The sequence below is a fragment of the Sorex fumeus genome, unplaced genomic scaffold (genome assembly GCF_029834395.1).
Source record: "Sorex fumeus unplaced genomic scaffold, SorFum_2.1 ptg000240l, whole genome shotgun sequence".
Classification (NCBI taxonomy): Eukaryota; Metazoa; Chordata; class Mammalia; order Eulipotyphla; family Soricidae; genus Sorex; species Sorex fumeus.
Genome location: NW_026606297.1, coordinates 7,043,366 through 7,070,842, shown reverse-complemented (window position 1 = coordinate 7,070,842; position 27,477 = coordinate 7,043,366). Strand labels below are relative to the sequence as shown.

Below are 27,477 nucleotides of genomic sequence, written 5' to 3'. Positions count from 1 at the left end.
AGAACTATAAGAGCCTTTTGTTCACAACCTTTATATTTAAGTAAGGAACTCAAAATTTATGACAGCATATAAAATAGATAAATAAAAATAAAAAGGCCCTCACGTTGATCGTCGATTTGCTCGAGCGGGCCCAGTAACGTCTCCATTGGAGACTTTGTTGTTACTGTGTCTGGCATATCGAATACTCTCGGTAGCTTGCCGGGCTCTCCGAGAGGGGCGGAGGAATCGAACTCGGGTCGGCCATGTTGGCCGCTTATAAGGCGAACGCCCTACCCGTTGTGCTATCGCTCCAGCCTTATTAACGAGCTTATTTTAAAATAGATAATGCGAAAATAACTTCTTCATACTCTATATACTGAGTTATGATCAACTTATATCGAAAATGGCAAAGTATCACCTGTAATCTATTTTAAGCTGTTGTAATAGGCCAAAAGCAAAGTTTTTAATCAAGATAAATGTTCCTTTATGTAGCCATCCAAAATTTACATTAATGCCATAAATATTACCTTTAATCATTTATGAAAGACTGTCCTAAGCTTGAGAGTGCTTATGTTTTCTTCATCATTGACATAGTTATTATCTATGAGCTCTGGTCATGCAATCACAGTTTCAGAAAGTCAAAAAGTTACATCATGAACTCAAAGGCCAACTCCTTGGTTTACAAAAGAGAAGCCTGAGGGGCTGGAGAGTTATTACAGCTGGTAAGGCATTTGCCTTGCACGCGGCTGACCTGGGTTTGATTCCCAGTATCCCATATAGTCCCCTGAGCACCGCCAGGAATCATTCCTGAGTGCAGAGCCAGGAGTAATCCCTGGGCATCAATTGGTGTGACTCAAAAAGCAAAAAAAAAAAAAAAAAATAGGACCCTGAACTTGTACATATTGCATATTGCCTCGGATTCAGACCCTGTGAACTGAGTTTTTGCTGAGTGCTACTGCTGCTCTCCCTGCTCCTGGAGGAAGCAGAAAGTGAGTATCTGGGCAGTTCATGTCAGTAAGGAACACGAACGTTGAAATTAGTGAGGTACTATGAAGGATAAATAAGGGACTGACATTACGCATGACCTGACCCTGGTTCAATCCCAGGAGCCCCATGTGGTCTCCAGAGTATTGCCCAATGTGATCCCTTGTCACAGAGCTAGAAGTGAGCCCCAAGTGTACTTTGGCATGACCAAAAACAACAGAAATATAAAAAACAATTAAAGTCAGCATATTGAAGTTCAATGGTGGGGCCCACTGATGCTGTTGCTTGAATAGTCATGTTAAGGTGCTACAATTCCCCAGGGCACATCTGTTGGTGCCTGGGATGTACAAAGTTTCAGGGTTCTGCACTGTGGGCCTTCTGCACATCAGGTATTTCTGAAACCTTAGTATTTTATTTATTTTTTTATTTTATAAAGTAGTTCACAATATTTAATTACATGTAATAGTCAAACACCAATCCCACCACTATTACACATCCCCACAACCATAGCACTGTAGCACTGTCCTCCCATTGTTCATCAGTTTGCTCGAGCAGGCACCAATAATGTCTCACAACAAATTGTGAGACTTCTTGTTACTGTTTTTGGCATATTGAATACGTCAGGGGTAACTTGCCAGGCTTTGCCATGCAGGCGAGATACTCTCGGTAGCTTGCCAGGCTCTCCTATAGGAATGGAGGAATTCTACCCAGGTCAGCCATGTGCAAAGCAAATTACCTACCCGTTGTGCTATTGTTCCAGCCCCCACCACCATATTTTGGATAAAACTTAGTATTTTTTAAAAATAAGTAAAGTAAAGTAAAGGCCCTCCCGTTGTTCATCAATTTGCTCACGCGGGCCCAGTAATGTCTCCATTGGAGACTTTGTTGTTACTGTGTTTGGCATATTGAATACGTCACGGGGAGCTTGCCAGGCTCTGCCCTGCGGGCGAGATACTCTTAGTAGCTTGCCAGGCTCTCCAAGAGGGGGTTTATCTTATTTATTTATTTATTTTGTTTAAAAAAATCAATATCTTTTTTTTTAATTGAATCACCATGAGTTACGGCATTACAAATTTGTTCACGATTGGGTTTCAGTCACACAATATTCCATCACCCATCCCTTCAGTATTGTGTACCGTCCAACACCAATGTCCCCAGTTTCCCTCCCGAATTTCTCTACTCCCACTAAGCACTTGAGTATTAAAGTCTAGAGCTGGAAGGATATTTCAGTGGGCTGAGTGCATGTTTTTCATGCAAAAGACCCGCACTTGGTCAATGAGTACTTCCAGGAGCTCAACGTCTAGCACAGAGCCAAGTGTATCCCCTCGGCGCTGATGGGCATGGCTTAAAGATATACAAAAAATTAAAGTTTATAGGGGTCAGAGAGATAGCACAGGAGTCAAGGTGCTTGCCTTGCATGCAGCCAAAATGGTAAAACTCAGTATTTTAAAGTGTTAATAAAAATTAACATTTTAATGTTACTTAGGAGCTAGAAAAGTAATAATAGCACATACACCAAATGAAATGCTAATCGAATGTATGGAATATAAGGGAGATCGTTGAATATAAGGAATGATGAAATACTGCAATCTGCGGCAACTTGAACGGACCTAAATTGTTAAGTGAACTTCATTTTATGTGACTAAAAAGCCTCCATGATCTCATTCATTTGTGGCATAAAAGAAACGTAGTAGGGAATGGACAATGACCGGTAGAAACGATTCCTGAAATTTTGCCAACAATTGTTTGGATCCTGTAGTGCAGGCAGTGTCAAATGTATTTTGCCTTGCACATGGCTGACAGGAGTTTGATATCTGGCACCAGAAAGGGGCCCCACCAGCACAATCAGGAGAGATCCTTGAGTATATACTCATGAGTAAACCTGACCACCACTTCTATGACTTACACAAAATAAATGAATGCATAAACAACAGTAAAAATGAGAGCAGGACAAACAAAGAAAAAGTATTGAACTCTGCTCTGAAATTGAGGCTACAGTGGATGGGTCTATTGAATTGTGATTAAGTCACATTCAGTATTTTTGACTTAGCATAACTAATTGGAATGGTAATATTTGAATTTAGCATCAGAAGATTAACATATATTACGTTTTTAGAAGACTGTATTAAAGGTATAAAATAGTTGTTCACTACTTTTAGTAAGAGAGGGAAAAGGACAAATTGTTATAATAAATTCGTAAGGACAGATTCAAGAAATTATAACTAAATATGTTTACTTCTTTAGTCTTGTGTTATAAAGCAAGTTATTGCACAAAATTATAATGGCTAAGAGACTCTTGATGTTCCTTAAAGTTTAATTTAAAAGAGAAAGTTCAAATTAATCTAAGGGATTTATATTCTATTCCACTACAAAGAAATGCTATTTCTGCTATTTTTCTTTCCATTTCTTCTGTTTCCACTGTACTGTAAGATATAATATGCTTTCAATATTGTTCTTGCTCTTGGCTTTTATACTTTCTCCTCTTCCATTTGCTTAACAATACTTATTCTAAAGCATATTTGTTTGTACTCCTGCTTCCAATGTCTTTGCATATATATAAGGAAAAAAAACTCACTAAAATCCAGAAGGACCAAAAATATGTCATTTATCTTTTACCAACTCATCTACTTTGCTTCTACATTATAAAAATACAATCCCTCAAAATATCTGTTGTACTTGATCACTTTGTTCACATCTGAGAGTTTATAAATCAGTGTGTGAGTTTGTGTGTGGAAATTTGTGTGTGTGTGTGTGTGTGTGTATGTGTTGCTTGAGTGTGTACACCCTAGTCTTAACAAGAATTTTTCTTGTTCAATATTTCTCTTTTTAAGATTCCACTCATAAAACATTTCCCTTTATAAAACCTCTTCTTTATAAAAACTGTGATTGTCACTATATTCTTTTTTTTTTCTTTTTGGGTCACACCTGATGATGCCCAGTGGTTACTCCTGGCTCTGTGCACTCAGGAATTACTCCTTGCGGTGCTCAGAGGACCATATGGGATGCTGGGAAGCGAATCCGGGTCAGTCGTGTCCAAGACAAACACTCTAACCGCTCTGCTATCGATCCAGCCCATCATTATATTCTAACTGTGGCTGCTTTCCTATTTTCAGAAAACCTTTTTCCCCTCACATTTCCCCTAATATCCTTTATGAACATTAGCACCATGAAAACTAATCATGGACTTAGATATCCACATGTCTATGGTTTTCTCTGCCCCTCTTCCTCGGGATACTCAATTCCAGGAGTGATCTGTCCTTTGCTGTACTCACCACTGAATCCCTACGACATAAAACAAAGAGGCATAACTTGATAAATGAGTATGTAAAGAAAGTTTCATGTTTGAAGCTCTACTAGACTTAGAAAACAAGTGGAAGGAAAAGGCGCAATGCTTCATAAAAATTATTGTTAATACAGCTTTCATACTTCTTGGTTTCTTTGAAAGCCTAATTATCGAAGTCATTCTACTGTTAATTAATTTAGTACATGGTGCATTAAGAGTGTTTTTTTCATGTAATGTTCTATATTAACAAATATTAAAAGAATCTCTGTGGGTATTTGAGCACAAATATTTTCTCTAATGGGACTACCCATGAAGAAAATTTTTAAATCTTTGTCTAAAACAATATTAATTTTACCTGATTTAAAGCAAAAACAAAATAAATAGCAGCTGTTTAAAAAGTATAATATAATGCTTTTTGTTTTTAATAGATATGTACTATATTTGCTTCTTTTTCTTTCAAACATTTCTTCTACATGGAAGTGATAACAATTAACTGAAACTGTATAGCATCTGTGAGATATTCTGTTTTGTTTAGCATTGAAGCTGATAACTTTTCTGAAAAATAGACTACAGCATCTACTGGCTAAATGTAGAGAAAACCATTAAATATTTCTATATGTACCAATAGTCTTCAAACTGTGGTTATATGATATTTATGAATCTGTAATTATACATATTATAGTATACCACACATAATGTACATAGTAATATCATATAAACATTTCATATAAATATGATTAAAAATATTACTGTAATGTCCAGATGATTTTGGATGTGTTTGCTAGTTGGAAATCTACCAAAACAACGTAACTGCAGAATTATTAGTGAACACATCACATTGATTTGATAGCAGATATATTTAAGCAACTGAAACTATTTGCAGATACTTTATAATTGGATACAAGCACAATTAATGCTCTTTTATATTAAAAACACAATACTTTTCTAGAGAAAGATAGCTCTCTCTAGCTGGCTTTTTTTGTAAAATGAGAGCAATTAATATCACTTCTTGAATACTGATACTAAATGTACGTGTAACCTTCATCACAAATGTAAAAGACTCTTTTACATGATAGAGGAATGGACTCCAGTTTCTAGGAAAGACAGAATCCAGTATTTTGAACACATTGCCTATCTTATGCAATGATTTTATCTTTGTGAGTGTCAGCTAGTCATTTTCCCCACAAAGGAACCATTGAATTTATGGAAGCAGATTTCAGACATCTTTAGATGAGAGTCATCCTATAGGAATAATCTCTTTCCCCTTCACTGCATAATACAAAATTTTCCTTCCTTCAAATTAAACCATTTTACCTCATACTCCCTTACTTACCCTGTACTATATCTTGCTCTTCATCATCCAGATTTTATAAAATTCAAGATTTATTCTGTTGTGTTTATTTGTTTCATTTAAGTGCTTCCTCAGAAGTAATGAGTGGTTCAGGGGTCACTCCAGTGATACTTAACCAACAATTGTGCTACTTGGGTGAGGATTCTGGGGGCCACTGGGGTCTCACCACATATTCAAGAGATCATGTAGTACAGGGAATTTAACTGGGGCTTTCTGTGTTGAAGTCATGTTTTCCATATCTCTCTATCCTCAAAGCCTTATGTATACATTTTAGTACTTATTCTAAGTTATAACTCCGGTTTTCAAGTGTTTTGTCTATGTAAGCTTTTCAAGTACATATTTCCTAGGTACTAAGTGGAGACCTTTCACCGAGCTGCAAAGACACTTATTTTATATCAAATGACTTCACCTTTATCTTCAGATCTTGCAGTAACTTTCCAATTTTTTAGGATAAATTAAGCATATTTCTCTCTTACTTCCCCCATCAACCGCTAAACCTGAATACTCTCCTTTATCTCTATTGTAATCCAAAAGCAGATACTCTAGATTATTTTCCATCTTACACAATTATATATGAAATATAAGTATTGTAATACATATAATATAATATATTGTATTATATATAAATACTGATGTATCATTCTTGCTTAGAAAGAAGTCTCTAGATTTTATCTATACTCCTATTACCACATCACAGGACTTTGCATTTTTATGACGATTTAGTTTTATTTTATTCTTTGTATGATAATTAGGTTAGCATACTTTCGTATTTGGATTAGTGCCATGTTTTCTAATCTTTTTCTTTGCTCATTTCTCTTACCCATCCAATCCAATTACATTTATGACACAGAAAAGTAGGTTGTTATATCTCCTGTTTAAGTTTCCAATTGACTTGTCAGTATAAATAGTATAAATACAGTTTTATTGATTTCATATTCAGAAACAATAATGATCTGAACCCAGGTTTTCCATTTAGTGCCATTTCCTGTGGATGGTACATAGAATACTCTTTTAGAGTATAATTAATCTATACCAGTCTCTCACAAAATATTCTACAACCCTTGTACTTTTCTCCTCTCTACAGCCAGTTGGATTGGCACCTCCAAAGTACATCCAGCCAGGTTCAGTCATACAGAAAGAGGCAAAACAAACACATAAGGAGACACATAAAAATGCACAGACTGTCCAAGCTTTAGGATCAACTGGGCAAATTTAAGTGAGTTTGCAGGCTGGCCATTGATTCAATTCAATATTGTTCTCCTACCCAGGTTCCCAGCATGTAGTTATTAAGTTGACAGATCTTATGAAGAGTTATTAAGCATAATAAAAGCCAGTGGGCATGTTGTGATCATTGGCTGGACTATTTCACATAGCCAATCAGCAGCACCCTTTAAATATAGAATTAAATGATGATAATTTCCTGTTCCATTTTTTCCTACATTTTCCTCTTCATCCAGAAGACCCTGAACTTGTACTATTCTATTTTTTCCTCATTTCTACTTCCCCATAACCTATTATTTTCTTTCCTGAGCACTGTTTTGGGTTACCCTGACTCTGCATTCAGGAATTACTCATGCCAGTGCACTGAGGACCATATGGGATGCCTAGGATCAAGTTTAACATATGGTCAGCCAGGTGCAAGGCAAATGCTCTACCAGCTGTACAATCACCCCAGACCCTCCTGAGCATGATTCTGTTGTTCATTTATATTCTCAGATCTGCACTGTTTTACTTTGGGGACTGCCCCAGTTTCAGGATTCAGTTTTGTTAAAGGGAAAATCTCTGATATTCTTCCAGTCTAAATCAAATATATCTTGCATCATGTTAAATATATAATATTAATTTAATATTCAATTTTTTTCTGAACATTAGTTGTTTTGTCAGAGGGATATAACCATATATAAACATTAAGCAATGTGTAATAAGTGAAGGAAGAAGATGCTCATTCTCATAAATCAAAATATTAATATATATTATATATGTGCATTTATGTGACTGAAATATTATTATACCATAACAATGATTATGTAGTATATTTTTTAAAGTAGAATATGTACATGAGAAAGGGGTTTCTCAGCAGAAGTATGATGAAGAGTGTTCACTCCTGTGACCAAATATATGTTTCACTAGAATTCATTTTTTTCTTTTGTGAAATGATCTTCATAAATGCTTGAAAAAGGGAGTAATAGAGACATGCATCATAGATATTTTAAAACTTTTGTCTTCCCCAATTATATTCTATTGGGTATTAGATGCCATCTATTCATACTAGTAATACAATTTAATGTTGTTTAAGAAAATTTATAAATCATTTGTTTCTATGTAATGAGCCTTTAATAATTCTTCCTTGGTTTTATCATCTAGTCCCTCTTTTAGCATTTAGATCTGCAAAACTATTAAAATCATTCATTCTAAGCTAAAGAGAACTTGGGGAAACATCAAATACTCCAATTATGTTATTTTACACTTCATCAAAATATAAAGTACTGCACCAACTTTGCAAAACATCCATTAGGCATTCTGTGAATCAGGAGTTCTAGAGACTAGATTTTATAACGTTCAAGTGCCATATATCTTTTTGCAGACCCATTTCCAAACTGATCTTTAGACATGTCTCTCATTGAGCTCCTTTCCTGAGTATTACACCTTCAAGCTGTAGTGCTCTGGATCATTCTCTTGCTTCTGCTCATCTTTCCACATTATAATTCACATGGAAATACATCACTTGCATTGTGCTCCAAGAGGTCCACCAAAGTCCCCATCCTGCACAACAGTCCTCATTCTACCATACCCTATCTAAAATCCAAGTCAGTGTCATTTCATTTTGACTCCCAAATACACATTCATTAAGTTGATTCTGTGTTGCCTCCTTTTTTAGCTTTCCTGCAACTGGATTACAGTAGCAGGTATTGTGTCTCTAAGAGATAGTAGCTGATATGAAGTAAGGTAAAGGTAAGGTAAAGGCCCTCCCGTTGATCGTCGATTTGCTCGAGCGGGCCCAGTAACGTCTCCATTGGAGACCTTGTTGTTACTGTGTCTGGCATATCGAATACTCTCGGTAGCTTAAGAAATAGTTACTGAAGTCATATAACCCCTAAGTCGAAGAAGTGGAGACAAAATGTTTTGGTTCTCTTTTATTTCTTCGTTCAAATAAAACTGGGGTCAGAAACATAAGTACAGAGGTTAGGGCACTTGAATCCCATGCATGAATCCTCTCTTTGTTCCTCAGACACAAAAGAGTTCCTTAACACTGCCAGTAGTGATCCCTGAACCCAGAGCCAGGAAGTACCATTCTTATTGGTAGAGTAATATCAGCATCTTATGGCCCAAACCTCTCCCTTACAAATTTTTAATATGACATAGAAAGGCATCTCAAAAGACTTTTGGCTGGAGTAAATTTAATATTGACATGCAATTGCATCATTAAAGACATCCATAGTCTCGGGGCTGGAGCATTAGCACAGTGGGTAGGGCGTTTGTCTTGCATGCAGCCAACATGGCCAACACAGGTTCGATTCCCAGCATCCCATATGGTCCCCCGAGCACCGCCAGGAGTGATTCCTGAGTGCATGAGCCAGGAGTAACCTCTGAGCATTGCCAGGTGTGACCCAAAAAGCAAAATAAATAAAAAGACATCCATAGTCTCATCTTGCGTTTCTCTAGGATTTCATTCCCTTGGATAATAATACCTGAAATTGAGTCTTTGGTATAGCCTACAAATGAAGAGTTTCTTTAGAACATAAAAGTTTGCTTTTCTCCCTTTGAATGATAAAAGATAGCCCAAGTCTTTCATTAAGCTTCTGAAAAGAGTCTCCAAAAGAAAACAGAATGCATCTTTATTCTCATTCCCGCCGTTTTCTGCCGTTTTCTGTTTTGAGTAGGTCAAAGATTTTACACCCTGCTTTTATGTTAACTTTTTCATTTTTTTCTCCCTTCAATGCAGATCTCACAAATGTTTATCTTGGGTTCCCATTTTCTGTAGTGCCAGTATTATCTATATTTTGGGAGTCCTTTGCTGTACGCAATCGGCCCATTTGCGTCTTATGTATTCAATCATCTTCTTTATTACTGAACTACTTACTTCCAGTACTAAAATGTCTGAGCATTATTTCATATATTTCACTTAAAATAACATGACACTAGAAATAAATTTGACTGTATATAGGAAATAGAACATATACTCATCTGCACATTCTTCCAGTTTTTTTAAGCAAAACATTTATTTCTGTTTTTTGAAGTCTACCTTTATACACATTTTATTTTCAGGTATTTTTCTAGTTTATCAATGAAAAATATTTAAGCAGTGTTTCTCTAGTATCATCACAATGTCAAGAATCTATATCTAGGATTTTTATCAGTTTTTTTCTTAATAATTAAACCTTACAGATTCTCTTTATGTGAAAAAAAATGCTTTTACAATTTATTCACATAGAGTTTTTCCCCTCCTGGAATTCCACAATGCAAGTATTTTAAGTATAGAAAAAACCTCAAATTTGATAGATATATAAACTGTATTATGAAAATAGTAGTAAAAGACCCTAAGTTAAAATAAGTTATTGATTTTGTCTTATTGTAGGTGAAGTTTCAATAACTTGGAATGAGAAATTATAGTTTTAAGAGAGTTGCATAGTCTTCAATGCCACTAAAATTTCAGACATGCAGTATTCCATCAGCAGTCCCATCAACAATGTCAAATTCCTTCTACCAGTGTCCCCAGTATATCTCAATCCCACCGGGTAATATATGGAAGGAACTTTTTTTAAAATTTATTTTTAGACACTTTGTTTTATAATTATGTTACTAATAGGGTTGCAATCATAGCACATTTCAGCACAGTTCCTGACACCAGAGTGAACACTTTCCTCTACCATGATTGCAATGTCCTCCTCACAATAAACCCATCGTCCCCCCACCCCCACCCCCACCACATGGTCAGCTTCCTATTGAAGACCAATTCTCAGTTTCTATTTTGGGGGGCAATTTGTTATTTACCTACAATTCTTCTTTATATTCCACATATGAGAGAGATATTTCTATATCTGTCCTTCACCATCTGACTTCACTCAACATGGAAATCTCCACATCTACCCATGTAGCTGCAAATTCATGACCTTTCCATCTTACCTTAAAGCCTACTAGAATTTCACTGAGTCTCCTGCCCCCGCACCTGGCTGTCCTCACCAGGGACCCTTGGAGGAGGGTGAGTTGAATTTCCCTCCCCACCCCGAGCAGAGCCCCGGCAGCAGAAGACCTCCAGTTCCAGCCACAACCATGCTTAAGACCACTCTCTACATGTTTGGACAAACCTCACTCATGAAGGAACTGGCAGAGCAACCCAGGTGTGGGGGAGCCGGGACATAGATCTCCATGCCTGCTCAGATTGAGACTGGGCCTCCTCCACCCATATTCCCCCATCTTCCAGTATGTAGACATCACACCCACCAACTGCCCCTGGCGCCATGTAATCCCATCAATGGCCAAGACCCAGAGACTATAAAACCCGGTTTCCAGAAGCGTGTGGCCACAAATGTGGCTGTGTGGCATCTTATTATCTAGTTCTTTCTGTGGAGAACCTGGCAGGCTACCAAAAGTATCCTTCCCACATGGCAGAGTCTGGCAAATTCCCTATGGTGTATTCAGTATGCCAAAAACCAATAACAGTGATGGGTCTCATTCTCCTGACTCTGAAAGAGCCTTGAATGTGGCACTTTCTAAAATCTCAGGGCTAAGACGAAGGAAATGTTACTGGTGCCTGCTTGAGGCAGTCAATGAACATCAGGATGACAGTGACAGTGACAGTGTATGTCCATGTTTATTTATTTATTTATTTATTTATTTACTTTCTATCAAGTCATCTGTCCCTGAACGTTTTGATTGTTTCCAGATTCCAGCTATTGTGAGTAGTGCTGCAATGAACACAGGAATGCAAAGTCACTTCTGAATAGTGTATAAATTTCTTTGTTTTCTTTTTGAGTCATACCTGGAGATGCTCAGTGTTTACTCCTAAATCAGGAATTACTTCTTGTGGTGCTTGGGGGATCATAGGGGATGCCAGGATCGAACATACAAGGCAAATACCCTACCTCCTGTACTAGTATTGAAATGTTTAAAGAACACATCGCTTTTAACATTGTAAACACTCAGGGAAATGATCTGGGTCATCAGAATAAAAGTAGATAATGGGGATAAATCCAAAACTTTAATGCAACTTTTAGCATTTTTTCTTTAGGTTTATCAGTGATCTGGTGTTAGCTGTATTTAGAAGCTTCATAATATACTAAGAAGGTGATTTTTGTCTTTCTGCATTCGTTGTTTGTATTATAAAAATTCTAATGCAAAATATGAAGGTGATTTTCTTAACATTTTAAAAGTGTGTTTTGTAGAGAAAAAGATAGAATGCTTATTTGATAAAGAATGTTATGGCACTGAATTACATAGAAGTGTCTAAGAAATTTGATGTAATATACTTTAATGATAGATATTTTAAATTAAATGAAAAGGATTTGATGAATTCAATACTTAGTATTTTTAAATTATGAAACAATAACTTTGGCCTTACATATATCACAATTCTTTGAAGTACTATGCTTAAATAAACTTACATATTTATATGTATCATGAATATGCATTTATGTTTTATGTAAATGCCAATAATGTTTTTGCCTTTTTATTATTTACTTATTTCAGATGCGATAGCACAGCGGATAGGGTGTTCGCCTTACAAGCGGCCAACATGGCCGACCCGAGTTCAATTCCTCCGCCCCTCTCGGAGAGCCCGGCAAGCTACCGAGAGTATTCGATATGCCAGACACAGTAACAACAAAGTCTCCAATGGAGACGTTACTGGGCCCGCTCGAGCAAATCGACGATCAACGGGAGGGCCTTTACCTTTACCTTTACCTATTTCAGATGCATACAACGCAATACAATGTCTACTTTTAATTCATATTAAATATATGTGCAGTGTCATTTTTTTCAGAAGTCCTTCAAACCAACATACATATAATAAAAATATGAACTTTGCTCAAAATTCCTTATGTCTCTTTTTTGTGCTTCTCATTGAAAAAAACTCTTATTTTTAAAATATTGCAGAATATTGCTGAAGTTATTGTGGGATTTTAGATAGTTGTTATTGGGTTTCTTATAATAACCTCCAGAGACTAAATAATATATAGGTGGCATGTTTGTTCATGCTTCCTTAAATGCTTCTTTAAGTAGTATTCAGTAAAGATATCATATCTATTACAAATTATGTTCATAATAATCTCATATACAAAATATAACTTTGAAGATATTGGCTGCTAAATATCAAATATTTTATTCAATTTGTACATTACCTATTATCACACAAGTATTATTAGTTCAACACATTATAAAATATTTTACACTTTCTGTTATAAAAGTAGCTTAGTTCATAGAAATATAAATTCAAACTATTTGTTAAGACTGATAGTTTAAAATAGTTTGAATTTATATTAAATAATTCCTTAGCAATTGATTTAATTTTGAAAATGTTACATTTTTATTCATCTATCTTATAACACATTCACCATAAAATAAAATAAATTATAGGGGATGGAGGGATAGTTTAGCCAGTAAGGCACTTGCCTTGCATGTGTCTCATCCAGGCTTTATCCCCAGCTCTGTTATGAGTCCCCATTTACTGCCAGGACTGATCCTTGAGCACTGTTGAGTATTGAGCACCCAGAATAACGAACAGAAATAATAATGGCTTGGTTCCTTTGTTTAAATCTTCATTTGGTAATTTGACATGGTGTTGCTCATGTACAATGACCAGTTTGGAGAACTTTGGCATAACCCTATTGATCTTACTAGTCAGTGAACTCAGCAAAAGCAGAATAAGTTTATTTTTATACAAGCTGGTCAAAGGGTCAATCTTTCAACATGGTCTGATAATCAGAATTGTAGAATTTATAATATGTAAATACACTGATTTATTTCAAAGCCCTCATAAATTATATGCCCATTTATTTTAATATTCTTCATACATAAACTTATGACAACCTTTTCAGAAATTTTTAAAAAATATTATTTATAGAGATCAAGAAGGGTATAAAGACCAGAGTCTCTGAGTATCCCCAGAGTCACATTGCTGTAGATGTAGGAATCTGTTCTCATGACCAGTGTACACTTAAATTGTTCTATAAATTGGAACATTTAAATCCCATTGTATTAAAAAATGATCACATTATTTTATACAGATTTTATGGAAAAGAATGCTTACATCATGTAATATGCAGAGATTATATTTATGTTAGATTTAAATAAAAATAAAGTATATAGATGGTTATGTATAAAGTTTCTGCAGATGTTTATTAAGTGGACATTGTTGATATATTTCAATTATATAAAAAACAATTTATGGCTAAGTAAAATATAGTTTTAATTAATAGAGTCCTACTAGAAAGACCAGACATGTCAGTAAGGAAACAATAATTTCTGAGTGGGACTGAATAAACATGATGCAAAGATGAAATTTTAATTACAAAGTAAAAAGTAATAATTAAGCAAATTCAAATTAATACATATTTCAAAGATAAAAATAGATTCATAAAATGTCAATAAAGAGCATTAAATAGGAGTCTGTCAAAGAAAGTCTGGTTTATAATATATATATATATTTGAACCATCAATTCTTCTGTAAGTAAGGAATACAAATGCTATTAAAATTAAAAATGCTTAATAGAAGGAACCTGACTCGATCAACTATAAATACGGCATATCATATAAAATATAGTTTATGCAGAAACTGTTATTACAGGAAATTTATATAGTATAAAATAATTTAGTCAGTGGAGGATTTTCCTACATCAAATTGATTGTTTTTGTATTTTGTAATTCTGAAATAAAAATTTCTATTTCCAGAATGTTCAAATATAACTGGTGCCTTTAATTCTAAAGTACACATACTATATAAATATACTAAGTTCATATTTCAATTCTGTAACTATTAGCTATAGCAAAATCATCAGTATGTTTCATGAATTATTATTTTTAATAATATCTCTGAAATATATTAACATGCACTCACAGTCTGAGAAATTACCTGCTAAAAATATAGTTAGGCACAATCAGAGAGCAGCATTTTAGTTTAATATTAACACTTACAAAAGACAAACAAATTTTATTTCTTTTGAGTCATCATGCAACAATTTAGCAATCAGTGCATCTTCTTCCAAACAAGAGCATTACCTACAATATTTAAAGCTTAATAATATATATTTATCAAAGTTCTACAAGAGAATATATTCATGTGTAGAATTGGTGCGTTGTTTCCATATGTGAATATGAAGAAATTCGAAATCTGCAGATCCCAGGATCTTTAGGTTTTGTGAATAAATTGGAGAACAAGGATTCATTGAGTAGTTTGAGTCTGATTTGAATACCTAGGTGAACTCTTACTGTGATTCTAGTGAAAATTTTGTGAGTTCAAAAATCTGGATAAGTCTGTTTCAGTTAAAAAGCAATTGGGCAGGGGCAAATCTATTTTATTCAGATGGAGTTCATTCTCTGTTCTTTTCAGAATTTAGAGAGATTGAATTGAATGAGACTCATGCTAATTAGAGCAATCTGCTTTACTCAGTCTACCCATTTAAATGTTAATTTCATTTAAAACATCTTCACACAAATATGTACAATCCTATTTGCTCAAATATCTGAGCTTCTCTTGGCAGAGCCAAATTGAGACCTATAAAATCATCTTATAAATATTCTGAATATTTATGAATATACAAAATACCTATCTTCTGTATTTATAGATTGTATGAAATAAGATACAAATATCTTGAATTATAAAGATGAACTTTGCAAGGGTCAGAGAGACTTCAGTGGGTTGATCAATTGCTTTAAATTGGGATTCCTTGGCTTACCCCCCAGAACTATATGGAGCACCTACAGGGAGTTTCCTCAAATCCAGAATCAAAAGTATCCCCTGAACACTGCGAGTGTGTTCTAAAAATCCGCAAATGATATGCATTTCAGTTGCAATAGATTTTAAAATAAGCTCGTTAATAAGGCCGGAGCGATAGCACAGCGGGTAGGGCGTTCGCCTTACAAGCGGCCAACATGGCCGACCCGAGTTCGATTCCTCCGCCCCTCTCGGAGAGCCCGGCAAGCTACCGAGAGTATTCGATATGCCAGACACAGTAACAACAAAGTCTCCAATGGAGACGTTACTGGGCCCGCTCGAGCAAATCGACGATCAACGGGAGGGCCTTTACCTTTACCTTTACCTGTATGGGCTTGAAGTTCCTTTACCTAATTGTCAACAGAGGAAGATGGATGCTTCCTGATTATAGAAGTTTCTATACTTTCTGTGTTTGCTTCCACTAGAGATATATGATTGAGTAGCCCTCTTCTCATATACTTTTCCTTGAAAACGATTTTCTGAAGATCAGGCCTACTTTGATTCATTACCAGCCTTCTCAGTGTGTTATGTGGGGATCTATTCTGCTTTGGATACCTTAATTGTCAGCCATGATACCTTAATTGTCAAACTGTTGGTAACAGAGGGCACAGGCTGTCTCACCCATGGCATCCTGGAGCGAGCCAAGTGAGTTCCCCTCCCCACCACAACTGAGCTTCAGTATTTGAAAACTTCCATAATTCAAGAAAACCGTGCTCACGGCCACTCTCCATAAGCTCAGATGAACCTCATCCTTGTGTGGATCTGCTCAAAAAAACAGGTGTGCGGCACTTGTGACTGAAATCTCCAGGCTCATATGGAGCCAGGAATGGGTGACATCTCCCCATCTCTCTGTGTTTCTGGTAGCCTGGTAGTCACACTCAGGAACTGCCTTTTGCACCATATAAGCTCATCAACAACCATGATCCAGAGACTCACAAATAAATCACTCTGAAGTGAGCAAAACAGAATTATATGGACCAGAGATGCCTCCAGGACCCCAAAGTCATCATCTAGTTAAGATTAATTAATTAATTAATTGACTTCAGCTGTATAACCATATTTAAAATTTTAGAACTCCTGGACAACTCATATGTTAGTAATCAATTATACAAGGGCTTACTGGCTCCAGAGTGAGAGACAGCAGTCTTTACACAATTTCCTCTAAGGAAACTTTTTTTTAGATAATTTTTAATGCATTATTCATAAAAAAATACAAAATAAATTATTGAGGTCCTACCTTGGTGACGGGTTGGGGTTCAGGGTGGCAACATAAGAAATATGGCGGTGGGTGGTTGTTATAATGGTAGGATTGATGTTGTAATATTAAATGTAACAATTTATTATGAACAACTTAATAAAAATTAAGTAAAATTAAAAAAAAAGAAAACAGAAGGCACTTCTTCGGTCATCAGTGTCTTACTAAATATTCACCTGAAGCTTATCAGTGTAGCTCATCAGACAGAAAAAAATTGTGAACTCATGCTTACAAGCATTTCTGCTCTGGAAGAAGTACCTAGAATTGCTGCTCTTTTCTTCCACTGCAAGAGATACATCTTACTATTAGATCTGGAGTCATCTCTTAATTATGGGGGATAGTAATTTAACAATTAAACTCTTAGACTCATAGAACAATGGGCAATGGGAGTGGAAAGGCAACTTGAGGTATAATTTAGCATCTTGATTTTCCTATTCAAGACCCACCTTATTTCTAGATATCATGTTTGGGAATTATTATTTAATCCAGTTGAATTAGAAGTTCTGCGTGAGATTTGCTGTTTCTAAATGATATGGTAATAATAAAAATAAATACAAAGCTATTGTTTCATTAAGAGTCATCTTTCATCTCCTAAAATGTTAACATTTAAGTTAAAAATATAGAAGTATAGTCTTCATAATTGTTGATACAGATTTTTAAAGTGTTAAATGTCTTTCTACCTAATTTCCATGAAAATATCTCATAAAAACAATTCTCCACTGAAAATCATCTAGAATTTTTTTTCATATGTTCTTAGTACGAAACTAGAAACAGAAATTGGGAAACATCATTTCAAACTTTACAAATAATTTACTTTTCTCCTAACAGATTAAATGTTTAATCTGATAAAATTTTAATCCCCTAAGAGATTACATTATTTCCTGAGTTATCCTGTAGCATTTTAGCACTGTTCTCCCCTTGTTCACTGATTTGCTCGAGTGGGCACCAGTAAGGTCTCCATTGTGAGAATTCTTACTGTTTTTGGCATATCAAATATGCCATGGGGAGGTTGCCAGGCTCTGCTGTGCGGGCGGGATCCTCTTGGTAGTTTGCTGGGCTCTCTGAGAGGGATGGAGGAATCAATACTGGGTTGGCTGTGTATAAGGCAAATGCCCTACCCGTTGTGCTATCGCTCCAACCACATATGTGTGTGTGTATATATATATATATATATATATATATATATATATATGTTTACAAAGCTGCTAACTTAGCCCACTTCCACACCTCCAACATTATAAAGATTGTTAAGAATCTGCAGAAGGAAATAATACAGGTTCCAGAGATTATATTATTCTGCCACTTCTTTATTAAGAACATAAAAATATCTCCGATCTAAAACCTCTATACTAACTAGTCTATAGGATTCATTTTATGGCAGCCATACACATGAAATAAATGTTGATTTAATATTTGCATATTGGCTAAGAACATATTATTGAGAATTATCAAATTTTTATCATTCTTTTGTCAATTTCTGCTTTTATTTTTTTATATCTGCTAAGGTCTAAGGTTTAGGAATCATGTTTTCACCCTTTGCCCTTCTAGGAAATCTAGTGATCATATCTTTGCAAATATCAAAGAAATATTTAACAATGAATTCTAATAATCAGTGCCAAAATCAGAATGAAAATTTAAGAAGTATCCTCTTGAGTAAGTCACTCTAAGACATAATTAGAGTTCAGTTTTTCTTGTACCGTGTGAATGTATAAGTAGAGAGGGTATATTCAGCATAACTACATGATTGTGTATATATAAAAGAACAACATTCTAATCACGTAAGAAATGAGGTTAATGCTTAACAAATTAGGGAACTAATTCAAGCAAAGAAAATCTGTTCTAAGAACAGCTGAATGTGATCTATGTCAAGAAATAAGCAGTATACAGTCCAAAGCAAACTTATTTTTCTATGAACTGCAGTGTTGTTTATGACTGTACTGCAATGAAAGGAAACTGGATGTAAGAAAATATAATTTATTACTAAAGAGTAAAAAAATATGAATTATATGTAAACCTATTCCTGTTTGCATATAAGTGTTTTAATATTAAGATTTATGAATAACATATTTGAGTTTAAATCAAATCATTCAAATTTGACATCTACAAATGCATTAGTCAACATTAAAATCTGCTATCTTCTGCTATTTATTTTTCTCAACATCAAACAATGTCTAAGGTATGATGTATCCTTATTTTATGCAATTAGAAAGTGAGATTGAAGAAACTTACTTAGGTCACAAAATAAGTTTTCAATATTATGTTTTTCAAACCAAGATGTACAATTATTAATCACTAGTCAACATATACTCAATGCCTTAAAATGGTTATGTAAGATGTTAAATGAAATTGAAATAATAACCAATGAAATCATAATTTGAAAATATTAAAAAATGTTCAATTAGAAGTTTAAAGACATTTTCAACTAAATTATTTCTTCCATAAAAATGGAAAAATAAGTCTCAGAGTAAACATATGCACACTGTAAAGTTATGGAGCTTCTATTTTTTAGGGTTTGATTGAATACTCAGTTATTCTCCCAAAGGAGCACTCTTGAAGCATGAATACAAGAGTTTTTGAAAATGCAGCTACAACAAAGTTGCAAGAGTGATAAGATGGAGGAACAACTGACATTATTTGATGCATTTTGAGGAGAAAGATCTCAAGGAGAATTGTACTATTGGATAGTCGAAAAAAAAAGGGAACTCCTCAGAGAATTGACAAGAAAAAAAATTTCTCCCCTAGGCACAGAAGTTATTTTTCACTGCAGAAAATTTTCTAGGAGTAAATATAGACAACTGAAGGAGAGAGAGAACCAAGCTTAAGAGTGATTTTCTAAAAGTTTTCTTTGTTTATCTTTTGTGTGTATAGACTAGTGGAGAAACACAAAAGGTAAACAAAGAAAACTTTTAGAAAATCACTCTTAAGCTTGGTTCTCTCTCTCCTTCTGTCACTGTCACTGTCCTCCCATTGTTCATCGATTTGCTCAAGCGGTCCCAGTAATGTCTCCATTGGAGAGTTTGTTGTTACTGTGTTTGGCATATCGAATATATCACATCGCCATTCAGGCGAGATATTCTCGGTAGCTTGCCGGACTCTCCAAGAGAGGCGGAGGAATTGAACTCGGGTTGACCATGTTGGCTTCGTGCAAGGCAAACACCCTACTGCTGTGCTATCACTCCAGCCCCTCTCTCCTTCAGATTTCTTAATAAGTTAGTATTTATGGGAGCAAGAAGGAGTTCTAATTGTAGATTGGGGCTTAGTAGTACAGGCTTTATTTATATATAATATAAATTATAAATGCACTCCCATTATTCATTGATTTCTTGAGTGGGCACCAGTAACATCTCCATTGTGAGACTTGTTACTGTTTTTGTTTTTTTGGGTTTTTTTTTATTTGTTTTTTGCTTTTTGGGTCACACTCATCAATGCCCAGGGATTACTCCTGGCTCTGCATTCAGGAATTACCCCTGGCGGTGCTTGGGGGACCATATGGGATGCCGGGAATCGAATCCGGGTGGGCCGTGTGCAAGGCAAAAACATCCTACCAGCTGGGCTATTGCTCCAGCGCTCCCCCTCCACCCTTTTTTTGTTACTGTTTTTGGCATATTGAATATTGAATAGGAGTTTGCCAGGCTCTGCTCTGCAGGCAGGATACTCTCGGTAGCTCGCTGGGCTTTCCAGGAGGGATGGAGGAATACAACATAGAACCTGGGTTGGGTGTGCAAGTCAAATGCCCTACCTGCTGTTCTATCGCTCCAGCCAACATATATGTGGTGGCCACACCCTGTGATTCTCATGAGCGACTCACTCCTGACTTTGCACCCAGGGGTCATTTCTGGTGTTGTTCTGGGACCATATGGGATGCTGGAGATGGAAGTCTGTTAGTGGAAAGAAAAATAAGCACCCTCCCCACCATACTATCACTCTGGTCCCAGCTCTATTTTAAATTGGGGAATGTGGAGTCTCCCTCTGAGTCTAAACTGGAGCCACTGAAGCAATGCTCACTTCCAACAAAAAGGTCAAGCAGTTATCCACCAATCAGCAAAAAAATAGAATAAATTTAAGTGACCCAAATATTCAAATATACATTGCTTCTTTAATATAATTACAAAATTAAGGTAATCAGAAAGTTGAAGAAAATCGGCACCAAGGCAGGATTTCAACAGGAGTGTGGAACTCACATCTGATCCCTGAAGAACAACTGATGAAACTGAGAGAAAATATCTTCAAGAAGTTTGAACAAGTGATATGAAAGAAAATACTTCAACAAAGAATTTAAATAGCTTTAAAATAAGAAACCCAGAAAAAACAACAGCTCTTAGACTCTATAGCTATATCTATGGTTAACAATAAGTTTATTTTAGGTGATAATCTCTAAATTAAAAATAAAAATATGCTAGGGCTTTGATTTCATCATAATAAAAAGTGATCAGTTGTCACTTCAGTGTTGCTCAGGTGACCATAAGTGGTACTGAGAATTGAACAGAGGTCAGTTGCATGTAAACAGGTAATTTTTCCCCTGTTCCATCTCTCTAGTCTATTTCAAAATTACAGGGGTTCTTTAAATCTAATAGAGTGTTTTGTAGTTTTTCAAGTATATTTTGTAAACCATTGGTAAAATTTATTCCAGAGTAATTTTAATTTTTCTGATAAAGTAAGTGAAATTAGTAGCTTCATTTTCAGATAGTTGATTGCTGTTGTATTTATATAACATTAATACATGTTTAATGATGTATTCATCATTATTGAACTCAAAGATATTTTGTGCAAAAAATCATACTCGAGGTATAGTTTTCATTCATTTCAGTATAGTGCACATTTTCTTACTCGAGTACCTATCCTATATTGCCATTATTATTTATGTCCATCATTTTATTTTATTCAACTTTTTTTTTTTTCATCATCCTGTTAATCGTCGATTGCCTCAAGCAGGCCCCAGTAACGTGTCTTTCATCCTAGCCCTGAGATTATATTCACAGCTCTTTAGGAGAATGAGACCCATCATTGTTACTGGTATTTGGCATATTTGGTAGGCCACAGGGAGTTTGCCAGACTCTGCCCTGTGGGCAGGCTACATTCAATAGCCTGCAAGTTTGTCCAAAGTAGGAATGAGATAATAAGATGTCACGCGGCCGCGAATGCGGCCACGCGGTTCCGGGATCTGGATTTTATAGTCTCTGAGTCTTGGCCGCTGATGGGATTACACGGCGCCAGGGGGCCAGGTGGTGGGTGTGACCCCCGCCTACTGGAATTTGGAGGATCTGGGTGGAAGATGCTCGACTCCAATTCGAGTAGGCGTGGAGGTCTCGGCCCCGCAACCCGCGTGGCTGTGTCCCTCTGCCAGTACCTTCATGGGTGCGGAGAGTGGTCTCAGCATGGTGGTGGCTGGTCCTGGAGGTCTTCGGCTGCCGTAGCCCTGGTCGGGGTGGGGAGGAAAGCTCAACCCGCTCCCCTCCAAGGGACTCCGGGAAGGAACACCCAGGCGCGGGGGCAGAGACTGCACTGCTCTCGTCCGGGATCTGGATATTATAGTCTCTGAGTCTTGGCCGCTGATGGGATTACACGGCGCCAGGGGGCCAGGTGGTGGGTGTGACCCCCGCCTACTGGAATTTGGAGGATCTTGCTGGAAGATGCTCGACTCCAAATCGAGTAGGCTTGGAGGTCTCGGCCCCGGAACCCGCGTGGCTTTGTCCCTCTGCCAGTACCTTCATGTGTGCGGAGAGTGGTCTCAGCATGGTGGTGGCTGGTCCTGGAGGTCTTCGGCTGCCTTAGCCCTGGTCGGGGCGGGGAGCAAAGCTCAACCCGCTCCCCTCCAAGGGACTCCGGGAAGGAACACCCAGGCGCGGGGGCAGAGACTGCACTGTTCTCGTCCGGGATCTGGATTTTATAGTCTCTGAGTCTTGGCCGCTGATGGGATTACACGGCGCCAGGGGGCCAGGTGGTGGGTGTGACCCCCGCCTACTGGAATTTGGAGGATCTGGATGGAAGATGCTCAACTCCAAATCGAGTAGGCTTGGAGGTCTCGGCCCCGGAACCCGCAGTCTCTGCCTCCGTGCCTGGGTGTTCCTTCCCGGAGTCCCTTGGAGGGGAGCGGGTTGAGCTTTCCTCCCCCCGCCGACCAGGGCTCCGGCAGCTGAAGACCTCCAGGACCAGCCACCACCATGCTGAGACCACTCTCCGTACACATGAAGGTACTGGCAGAGGGACAAAGCCACGCGGGTTCCGGGGCCGAGACCTCCAAGCCTACAGGCTTTATTTATATATAATATAAATTATAAATAGCACAGCGGGTAGGGCGTTCGCCTTACAAGCGGCCAACATGGCCGACCCGAGTTCGATTCCTCCGCCCCTCTCGGAGAGTCCGGCAAGCTACCGAGAGTATTGGATATGCCAGACACAGTAACAACAAAGTCTCCAATGGAGACGTTACTGGGCCCGCTCGAGCAAATCAACGATCAACGGGAGGGACTTATTATTTATTTTTAAATTATAAATGCACTCCCATTATTCATTGATTTCTTGAGTGGGCACCAGTAACATCTCCATTGTGAGACTTGTTACTGTTTTTGGTTTTTTGGGTTTTTTTTGTTTTTTGATTTTTGGGTCACACTCAACGATGTTCAGGGATTACTCCTGGCTCTGCATTCAGGAATTACCCCTGGCAGTGCTTGGGGGACCATATGGGATGCCGGGAATCGAATCCACGTGGGCCGTGTGCAAGGCAAAAACACCCTTCCAGCTGGGCTATTGCTCCAGCGCTCCCCCTCCACCTTTTTTTTGTTACTGTTTTTGGCATATTGAATATTGAATAGGAGCTTGCCAGGCTCTGCTCTGCAGGCAGAATACTCTCAGTAGCTCCCCGGGCTTTCCAGGAGGGATGGAGGAATAGAACATAGAACCTGGGTTGGGTGTGCAAGTCAAATGCCCTACCTGCTGTTCTATCACTCCAGCCAACATATATGTGGTGGCCACACCCTGTGATTCTCATGAGCGACTCACTCCTGACTTTGCACTCAGGGGTTATTTCCGGTGTTGTTCTGGGACCATATGGGATGCTGGAGATGGAAGTCTGTTAGTGGAAAGAAAAATAAGCACCCTCCCCACCATACTATCACTCTGGTCCCAGCTCTATTTTAAATTGGGGAATGTGGAGTCTCCCTCTGAGTCTAAACTGGAGCCACTGAAGCAATGCTCACTTCCAACAAAAAGGTCAAGCAGTTATCCACCAATCAGCAAAAAAAATAGAATAAATTTAAGTGACCCAAATTTTCAAATATACATTGCTTCTTTAATATAATTACAAAATTAAGGTAATCAGAAAGTTGAAGAAAATCGGCACCAAGGCAGGATTTCAACAGGAGTGTGGAACTCACATCTGATCCCTGAAGAACAACTGATGAAACTGAGAGAAAATATCTTCAAGAAGTTTGAACAAGTGATATGAAAGAAAATACTTCAACAAAGAATTTAAATAGCTTTAAAATAAGAAACCCAGAAAAAAAAATAACAGCTCTTAGACTCTATAGCTATATCTATGGTTAACAATAAATTTATTTTAGGTGTTAATCTCTAAATTAAAAATAAAAATATGCTAGGGCTTTGATTTCATCATAATAAAAAGTGATCAGTTGTCACTTCAGTGGTGCTCAGGTGACCATAAGTGGTACTGAGAATTGAACAGAGGTCAGTTGCATGTAAACAGGTAATTTTTCCCCTGTTCCATCTCTCTAGTCTATTTCAAAATTACAGGGGTTCTTTAAATCTAATAGAGTGTTTTGTAGTTTTTCAAGTATATTTTGTAAACCATTGGTAAAATTTATTCCAGAGTAATTTTAATTTTTCTGATAAAGTAAGTGAAATTAGTAGCTTCATTTTCAGATAGTTGATTGCTGTTGTATTTATATAACATTAATACATGTTTAATGATGTATTCATCATTATTGAACTCAAAGATATTTTTTGCAAAAAATCATACTCGAGGTATAGTTTTCATTCATTTCAGTATAGCGCACATTCTCTTACTTGAGTACCTAGCCTATATTGCCATTATTTTTTATGTCCATAATTTTATTTTATTCAACATTTTTTTAAATTTATAAACTAGGAATAATCTTCTTTTCATTTTATTTATGTAAACATTTGGTGTGGAAAATTTTCATAATAAAAAATATGAAAAACTTCACAGATTTTCGTGTCATCCTTGAGCAGGGTTCATGCTAATCTTCTCTGTATAGTTCCTAAATTGCCATTATTTTAATAGAAATTCATTCATTTATCCATTCATCATCCTGTTATTCGTCGATTGCCTCGAGCAGGCCCCAGTAACGTCTCATTCATCCTAGCCCTGAGATTATATTCAAGGCTCTTTAGGAGAATGAGACCCAGAAATGCACTTGGTGTTAAAATGAGGACACTTAGTCAGTAAAGAATTAATATTAGCTGAAATTTAACCAGATTATTCTAACTTTAGGATCTTCCTTTCTCACAGAATGTTGGATATCGAAAATATTTTCTCTGTACCCAAGGATCTTACATCATGATCTCTCAATGTATAACTTGATATGACATCAACGGTCACGATCACGATCACGACCATCCTGTTGTTCGTCGATTGCCTCGAGTAGGCCCCAGTAACATCTCCTTCATCCTTGCCCTGAGATTTTTTAAAAAGTGCCATATTCAAGGCTCTTTCAGGGTTAGGAGAATGAGACCCATCATTGTTACTGGTATTTGGCATATTGGGTACACCACGGGAAGTTTGCCAGACTCTGCCGTGTGAGCAGGTTACATTCAGTACCTGCCAGTTTGTCCAAAGTAGGAATGAGATAGTAAGAGGTCACACAGCTGCCAATGCGGCCGCGAGCTTCCGGGAGCTGGGTTTTATAGTCTCTGAGTCTTGGCCATTGATGGGATTACACGGCACCAGGGGGCCAGTTGGTGGGTGTGACCCTTGCCTACTGGAATTTGGAGGATCTGGGTGGAGGATGCTCAGCCCCAATCTGAGCAGGCTTGGAGATCTCAGCCCCGGGACCCACATGCCTTTGTTCCTCTGCCGGTACCTTCAAGCATGTGGAGAGTGGTCTCAGTATGGTGGTGGCTGGTTCTGGAGGTCTTCGGCTGCCGGAGTCCTGGTCTGGGTGGGGAGGTAAATTCAACCCGCTCCCCTCCAAGGGACTCCGGTGAGGACAGCCAGGCGCGGGGGCAGGAGACTCTGCCATGACATCAACATTGATAAATTATAATTGATTTTGTGGTATTAAATTTAATGATGCTAAATTCAGTTTGTGTATGAGAAAAACCCTAATTTCCAGAGGTCTGTTAAATTAGTAGTTTTGTGTATAATTTTGTAGATATTTTAGTCAGTCTTTTTGTGATGTGTTTCATACATTTTACTGTTGAGATGAACTATTTTCAATATAGGATTGATAAGTATTCTCAATGCATTTTGGGGTGCTTATGTTTTGTTTTGTTTATTAATTTTTTAAAGTTACAAGTGAAACTGCATAGCCTAGACATAATCTTATTTTAAATGTGTATTTGCAATTACTACTTCAAATTTTTATAGTATATAATTTAGATTTTTATGGTATGGTGGTTTCTGGTTTAATAAGCATTTTTTTCTGTGATTAACTTATTTTTGTACATCCAGTTATACACACTATTTCCTTTGTTTAATCTTATAAGGAATAGAATGTCTTCTTTCATTTAGTAATGTATAATCTAATTTTATTTTTATATTTCATTAATGTATCTAAAACAGTTTTCAGGTTTTTTTTTTATCATTAGAAAAGATATACCCTAACTGTTTTAAGGTTTCCCAGTCCTAGTTTATTATTTTTATTTATCATTTTTATGTGTCTGAAAGTTTTTTTTAAATTTCCCTTGATGTCTTTTAGACAAAGAAGTTATTTAAGACAGCACTGCCCTCCCACTCTTCATTGGATTGCTCGAGCGGGCACCAGTAATATCTCCATTATGAGACTTGTTATTACTGTCTTTGGCATATTGAATATGTCACAGGGAGCTTGCCAGGCTCTGCGGGCAAGATGCTCTCAGTAGCTTGCCGGGCTCTCCAAGAGAGGCAGAGGAATTGAACCTGGGTCTGCCACGTGCCAGGCAAACGTCCTACCTGCTGTGCTATTGCTCCGGCAATTTAAGATAGTTTTATTAAATTTAATTTTTTTCAAATGTTTTTCTGTTCCTGAGCTATAATTCCATTTAATGTCTTAAGAAAATACACATTGCATTATTCCAGTTCTTGCAAATGTATTGAGGCATGTTTTATGACCTCGTGTATGATAGGTTTTGAAGAAGATTTCATCTATTTTCTGCTACTGAAAAGAACGTATTCTCTTATTGGGTGCTGTTGTTTTCTATATAACTTTCTACTAGTAGGGCTGTCTAAATTGTGTTTCTTTAATTAGCTGTTGAATTTTCTCCATGTTGAATGTGAGGTTTGCAAATCTTGCTAGTTGCATATATTTATAGTTCCTTGACCTATTGACCTATTTTTATTATAAAATGTTCTTTTTTTAATAAAATGTCCTTTTTATCATTGGCAAAAATATATGTTTAAAGATTAATTTGTCTAATATAGTACGGCACTCCAGATTTTTTATGGTTGTCATTATATGTAAAGGTAAAGGCCCTCCCGTTGATCATCGATTTGCTCTAGCGGGCCCAGTAACGTCTCCATT

General features: G+C 36.9%; 1 long non-coding RNA gene and 1 other non-coding gene across 2 annotated transcripts in view; one reads left to right on the top strand and one right to left on the bottom strand.

Moving 5' to 3' along the window:
• LOC130018151 (uncharacterized) overlaps nucleotides 1-27,477 on the top strand; it is a 636,014-nt gene that overhangs the window by 99,260 nt on the left and 509,277 nt on the right. The gene's annotated exons all lie outside the window — the stretch shown is intronic.
• Nucleotides 24,944-25,048, bottom strand: LOC130018194 (U6 spliceosomal RNA). Its single transcript, XR_008791499.1, has one exon. It is a non-coding gene; the product is annotated as a U6 spliceosomal RNA (small nuclear RNA).